Source organism: Spermophilus citellus (genome assembly GCF_964194105.1).
Source record: "Spermophilus citellus genome assembly, chromosome: 1".
In the NCBI taxonomy this organism is placed as follows: Eukaryota; Metazoa; Chordata; class Mammalia; order Rodentia; family Sciuridae; genus Spermophilus; species Spermophilus citellus.
In genome coordinates this window covers 276,560,185-276,568,119 of record NC_138182.1, presented here as the reverse complement: position 1 = coordinate 276,568,119, position 7,935 = coordinate 276,560,185, and positions in this window count along the sequence as shown.

Below are 7,935 nucleotides of genomic sequence, written 5' to 3'. Positions count from 1 at the left end.
CTCCCATTTTTGTCATTAAAAAGAAATCTGGTAAATGGAGATTATTACAAGATTTAAGAGCCATTAATAATGAGATGGTTATTATGGGACCTGCTCAATCAGGGATTCCTCAATTGTCTGCTTTACCAAAAACCTGGCATGTTTTAGCTATAGATATTAAAGATTGTTTCTTTTCAATTCCAATTCATCCCGAGGATAGTCCACATTTTGCATTTACTATCCCTGCACTGAATCATGAAGGTCCTGATCAGAGATATGAATGGAAAGTACTCCCTCAAGGGATGGCTAACAGCCCAACTATGTGTCAAATTTATGTTAATAAAGCAATCCAGCCACTTAGAAACCAAAATCCTGAACTACAAATATTTCACTATATGGATGATGTGTTATTGGCACATAAAGATAAAAACACATTGCTAGAATGTTAAAAGGACCCAGGAAGGGACTGAGTCCGGCAACCCCTTCCAGGGCACCCTCTCAATGAACCTCCCACGAAGCCCCACCTCCTAAAGGGTCTGCCAACGCCCAGGAGTGCCACACTGGGGAGCAACCTTTAACCCAGAGAGCTTGGGTTCATTTATCGACACCACAGCAGGCCCCCACCCAGACTGAGGAGCAGTAGGAAATGCCAGTCCTCCAGCTGCATCCATGTCCCCTTGCTAAGCCCCACCCACAGACCCACAGGGCCTGCAGAAAGCCAAGACCCCTGCTGAGGAAGTCCATATCAAAGGCTCACATTTCACTGAGGGAACATTTTGGGGACTTTGCTGTTATCATCCTTGTTCATTTTTGTTAAGCAGATAAAGAAAAAAAATTGAGTTAGGTTCACCAACAAATAAAAAATTTCTCATTTACCCTTGCATTTAGGTCTCTTTGCTTCTTGCTAAAAGATCAGGAAATGGTAACCTCAAAATCATGTTCCCTTCTGAGAGAAAAACTTAATGAGAAAAAGGGAATCAAATGTCATTTAGTGTAAAATAAAATCCTAATATCAGTTTTACTCAGGAGACATCTTCTAAAAGCAGCAAAGAATTACCCCAGCTTCTAACATCATCCCCTCAGAAGCACATTAATTAACCAGAAGCATATTATTAGAGGGATTTCCCAACTTGTGATAGCTTGACTTCACAAACCCCCTGTAGTATGATTTTTATCATAACTAAAAATCCACAAAAATAATTAAGACATTTTACTTTCACCCATGGGTTGGCACCCACGCTTGTGCCAAGGGGTTTGGCACTAAAACGTGATGTGCTGATTCAAAAGGCAGAAAAACTTTGAGTTACAAGAATGGGATCAGATACAGCAAATCCATTTATCTGAAGCCAGACAGTAATTTCTGGAAAGCAGGTTTTAGCTCTCTTTGAAAAGCTTAAGAATAGATTTGGGGTCACATCAAAAGATGTATCCAGTCAGAAAAAGAATGATTTGATCATCTCACAAACAGAGCAGTTGGTGGCAGATCAGAGTTCAAGAAGCAACCCATGATCTGTTCTTTCTGCAACCCCAGCCTTCACCAATACCACTGTAAACTCAGAGTGCAGAGTCCTATCCAACGAAGCCACAGCTGTATTCTGGGTCTTCACACTGTTCATTACAGGGATGAAGAACAGTTCCATTTATAACCTCATCCAGGAGCTAATTAGGTTTCTAAATCCCAAACTACCTACAGTTACAAATTATATTTCAGTGACTCTGCTACCAACAAAACAATATTTATATCACCAAAGAAGACAACACTGGTTGATGTTTTCTGTATTTTTCCTTTCTTAAGCACAGTAGCCTTTGTAATAAAGGTCATTACTATCTCTGGATGCCAAATGACAAGTCTCAGACACTGCAGTTTCCCTCAACAGCAAAAACGTTAGAATATTATTTTTCTAACCAAACATAAATACCAATTACATCATTTTTAAGGAATAAATTTATTTTATTGCTCACAAAGCTGAGTTATAGAAACTCTCCCTTCAGGGCTTCTTTGAGGATGAATTTTCAATGCCTACTTCCTACCAAAACCAACATGACAGCTTCCTGCCAGGCAGAAGTGGAAGGACACTCAGTTAAAGGGAATGTATTTCCTTTCATTTAGCAACTGCTTTACAATGCAATATTCAGTTCCTGCTTCTGAAACAATGGCCAGCACCCTGATTTTTCATTAATTATTAATTCTTCTACTGAAAGCGGTTAACACCATCCATATATGTAGCCACCGCATAGATTGAAACATCCAAATAAAATTCACAATTAACTACATAAATCAATTTTTATTGATTAAAGTGAATTCCAAGTTGGGATATAAATGTATCTAGATATGAAAACATGAAAGTCAGGTTGAGGCAAGGATTGTAGCCCTTACCCTGTGATCCAGTGTTGGATGTGAAACTAATCTGAACAATTACTTTCTTTGGATTGTTTTAACTTTCAAATGCCATATAATCAAAATTGTAGGATGGTTCCTGTATCAATAGGAACCAAAGGTAGCACAGAAAAACATTTCAGATCAAACCTGGTAGGATAATTCCTTTTTCAGGTGATAATTATATTAATTTCATATTTTAGATATAATTTTAAAACAAATGTTATATATATTTTTAAAAATCACTTAGTATAGTTCCTTAATCTCACCAAAGGCAATCAATATATATTTATCTAGCTTCTGTGTTATACTAAGGAAGTTATTCAAAAGTATAGGACAGGGCTGAAGTTGTGGTTCAGTGGTAGAGCTCTTGCCTCCCATGTGTGATGTACTGTTTCAATCCTCAGCACCACGTAAAAATAAATAAAATAGAGGTGTTGTGTCCATGTACAACTAAAAAAAAATATTTTTAAAAAATTATTGGACAGGTCCTTCCCTGAAAGAGCTTATAATTTAGCAAAGGACATAAAATGAAGTAGGCTGGGAGTGTAGCTCAGTGGTAGAATACTTGCCTAGAATGTGCAAGGTCCTAGGTTCAATTCTCAGCACCACCACCAAGGGAAAAAAATTTTAATAAGTTAACATAGTACTAAATTGTCAGGTCCTGTGAAGATATTGGAATTCAAGATGCTTTGTCAAATGCATGAGTCAAAATATGTAAAATATAACCATAAAATATAATGTTTTAAAAGATAAGAGCTTTTCACAAAATTCAGCTTGGAAATCAGTCTAAATCACTTAAATGAAGTAGGATCAGTCGCACATCTAAAAATTATTATAGGGAAAAATATTAAAGTGAAATAAGACCTATAAGAATTTCCTTTCATCAAACAATGAAGGAAAATAAGTCCCTGAAGTAAGTGTTCTGAATGTGAGCTAGAGCAGCCCATAAGAACAATTTCTCTCTGCTTTTCCACTTTCTTTCCCCAGCCCCTTTCCCAAAACAGAGTTGATATTTGGATCTGTTCAAACAGAAAATTCTAGAAGGAGGTTCCCCTTTAAACCACCCCAGTGTGCATCTCACTGCCACTCCCTGACTAGGCCCACTCCACCTTCTGTGCCTGACTCTTCTCTTCCTCCCCTCTCTTCATCTTCCCACTCGCTTCCCCCTCCTTCCTTTCTGACCCTAAAGCACAAAATGAAGACAACCTCTCACCCAAGTCTCACGGGTCCCCTTCCACATCAGACCCCTTTTCTCGCCATCCTTAGCACTGTTTGGGAACAACTGGGATCACACAATCCACATCAAGCTGAGGCCGCCCCAGAGAAGACTGCTTCAAGGAACGGGTGTCCACCAGACCACTAAAGGAAGACAGCAGATGTGCCCAAAATAAAAAGGAAGGGGTTAATTCACCAAGGGACATGGAGCAATAGGAGAAAATCTATCGCTTTTGTGACCCAGAAAATACATAAACCCAAAAACAGCAGTCTCCAGGGAGAAAACGCAAGGCAATTACGGCTAAAAGAACTGGAGTCGAAGGTGATTTTTCTCCAAGCTGCTAACCCCACTTGGGAATTACATTTCTCTCTCTTATTTTTTTTTAAAGAAAATTAATGAAATGGAAAACATCTTTAAATCAAAAAAGTTGGCCCTGTAGAAACTGTTCAAAATGGTAAGCACTCCATATAGAGTTTATTTTTCCTAATTAGTTCTATTCAACTCTTTTAGAGACTAAACCTTATTAAAACCAGTTCAAAGTTCTTATTTCAATATTAAAATTTTATTCACTATATATGGGAAAGTAAGAACTGAAGGGAAGGGAGGTCCGTGGGCAATAATAAAGAAATTAAAAGGGCGTCGAGAATTTCCTGTCCTTCCCTACAAGCTATTCCAGCCCACATCACAGCGTACCTGCTCACCCATGGGGGATCCACGTCCTGTTCCCTAAATATACTTTCATGATCTGTCTGAAACACCCTCACTCCTTCCATCCTGCTCCAGGGACAAGAATCATTTCATGTCCCTTCCTCTCTGGAGAGTTCATCCCGAATCTCATGTTTCCCTCTAAGAAATCCTATTGTCCTTTCCTCAATTCTAATGGTTTTCATAGTGAATAGCAATTACATTTTAGAAATACCAAGTGCACTAGGAAGAGTTTTACAACAGAGGCTTTAAATACTGTGATTAGCAATGCATCTGACAAATTAGGTGCTCCTTAAATATATAATTAATAATCGTTTTTAAATCACCTATACTGAGTATAATAAATCAAAAGTGGTATCTCTTTTTGTTTAAAAAAGATGCCTCATTTATCTGTCTGAAGGTATCTTCTTTCATGTCATTGTTGTTCTCATTCTTCTCGTTTTCATTTTCCTTTTTAATTTATTGATATAGATAGTGACAGCAGTCTTGGGGGTAAGCAGTAGAAGGCAATACTGGTAAGTGTCAAAGGCAGATTCCAGATGGGTATGGTGGCACACACCCTATAATCCCAGTGGTTTGGGAGGCGGGAGGATCGGGAGTTCAAAGCCAGCCTCTGCAAAAGTGAGGTGCAAAGCCACTCAGGGAGACCCTGTCTCTAAGTAAAATACAAAATAGGACTGCAGGTGTGGCTCAGTGGTCAAGTGCCCCTGAGTTCAATCCCCAGTACATGCACCCCCAAAAAAGGCAAATTACAGGTCTGTGATCCTTGTTACAGAGAATGTAACTTTCCTCATTCTGCACTCCTGCCCTCCCGGTTAGTCTAGGCTAATAGTCATGAGGTTTACTCCATGATCATCTCCCACATTTTCTCTTGCAGGTGTTCTTTTTATTATCATTTCACTGAGTGATTATCAAACAGGACAGAATTGCAGAGTTGGGTTTGTGAATTATTCATAAAAGTGAATTTTGATATGCTGAACATCAAGTTACCATTGCTTGGAGCCATCAGCTTAGGTTTACAAATATTTCCCTTGCAGGGAATTGTTGCAATGGCATTCAGAGTGCCGGAATGTCAAATTGGTCAGGTCCTATCATTAGCAACGGATCTATAAACACGTGAAAGGAGCACTATACCTACCAGTGACAGGCTTGGGTTTATCAGCCTTCCTTCTTTTCTTTTAAAGAAGAAATCCTCAGAATTCCAGTTACAAGATTTACAGCATTTCAATCTCACGCCCTATAAAATCTTATGTTTGGAGGTTAATAAACTGAGATTAATCCAGAGATAGCACACATTGGTTTCTTTCTTCTTTCCTTTCAAGCACAATACATTGCAGGAAGCTTAGCCTGTACTGAGGAAGGGTTTTGGAACAGCTGGCCACTGGCGGAGGCGAGCTGCCATCCAGTGGCTGAAAGGAAAACACACCCAGAACAGAGCCACTTGCCAGGGAAATTGCAGAAACAGACAGACCCACGCCCATGCTTCAGAGGTCTTCCTTGGTTTACACTATCTCTCATACTGAGAAGAGAGAATGGTAGGAGACATTACAGAAAGCTTTAAGGGATCCGGAGCAGAGGTCTCACACAACTCTAAGCCATAAGAAGCTCATCTGTGTGTTCCAATGGTTTTCCTCTCAAAATTTCCCCATTTAGAAACTTTGCCTACTTATATCATACAAAGCAGGCTAAAGAATAAAATGATTGTAAATACTAAAATGTATCTGTCTCTGTAGGAGGTGGTATGCTGAAGAAAATAACTTTGATTTCAATCTCTAAAGAAGATAAGCATCCAAATCTATCCATATAATAATCCCAATACTGTATAATTACAGGGTAAATTCAAGTTAATTTTGATCATTTGTTTTTTCATTATAAAAATGGTACAAATTTATTATGGAAAGCATTTTTAAGATGAATATCACCATAACCTAAGCAGTCTGTGAGAAACGCCCTATCATTTCCTTAACAAAATCAACAATAGGTGCAGGCATGGTGCACATGCCTGTAATCCCAGCAAATCTGGAGGTCAAAACAGGAGGACCACAAGTTCCAGGCCAGCCTAAGCAACTCAGCAAAACGCTGTCTCAAAATCAAAAATAAAAATGTCTGGGAATGTGGCTCATTGGTAAAGTGCTCCTGGGTTCCATCCCAGTACCAAAAAAAAAAAAAAGTGATTAAAAATAAGTCTAGGGTGTAGCTCAATGGTAGAGCATGTACTTGAAATGTGCAAGGCTCTAGGAATGGAATCACCATTTGACCCAGCTATTCCCCTTCTCGGACTATACCCAAAAGCCCTAAAAAGAGCATACTACAGGGACACATCTACATCAATGTTCATAGCAGCACAATTCACAATAGCTAGACTGTGGAACCAACCCAGATGCCCTTCAACAGATGAATGGATTTAAAAAATGTGGCACTTATACACAATGAAATATTACTCAGCATTAAAAAATAACAAAACCATGGCATTTGCAGGGAAATGGATGGCACTAGAGCAGATTATGCTAAGTGAAGTTAGCCAATCCCTGAAAAACAAATGCCAAATGTCTTCTCTGATATAAGGGAGGTGACTCAAAACAGAGTAGGAAGGAAGAGCATGAGAAGATTACCATGAAACAAGGAAAAGAGGAGGGAGGGAAAAGGAGGGAGAAGGGGAATTGCACGGAAGACGGAAGGAGACCCTCATGGTTACACAAAATACATATATGACGGTGTGAGGGGGAAGGAAAGAAAAAAAAAGAGAAAGAGAGATAAGTGTCATAGTAAATGGGTAGAGAATAGTGATGGCAGGGAAAGGGAGATGAGGGGGGGATAGGGAGGGCAGCAGAATACAACTGACACTAAGGATTGCTTTATGTATACACATGGATGTATAACCAATGTGATCCTGCAATCTGTACACGTGGAAAAATGAGAATTCATACCCTATTTGAATCAAATGTATGATATGTCAAGATCATTGTATTGTCTTGAGCAACTAATAAAAAAAAAAAAATTCTCACCCAGAAAAAAAAATGTGCAAGGCTCTGGGTTCAGTCCTTAGCACAAAGATAAATAAATGAATGATAAAGATAATTTGCATATACATATACATATATGTGTGTATACATATATCTCTTTATTTTTATCCAAAAATAAAACTTTCTTATGTCACTGAATATTCTATAAAATACAATTTAATGACTGTAGTGATTATATAGGCCTTAATTTATTTAGGCAATTTTTTTTCTCTTTTAATTTTTTTATTAGTTGCTCAAAACATTACAATGATCTTGACATATCATACATTTGATTCAAATGGGAAAAATATGGGACGCTTCACGAATTTGCGTGTCTTCCTTGCACAGGGGCCATGCTAATCTTCTCTGTATCGTTCCAATTTTAGTATATGTGCTGCCAAAGCGAGCACTAGGCAATTTTTTTTTTTAACTTTTAGATTGGTTCTAATATTTCACTACTATAAATAATACTATAATGATATGCCCTTGTACAAATCCTTGTATAGATATCCACTTATCTATTTCAATAAATTACTAGAAAAAAAATTATCCCGTAAAAAATATGCCCTTTGGTTCTCAAGAGAAAGCTGATGTTATTTTATTTATCTTTGCCAAATGGTAGGTGAGAAGCAACAAGCCACTGTCATCTCCCT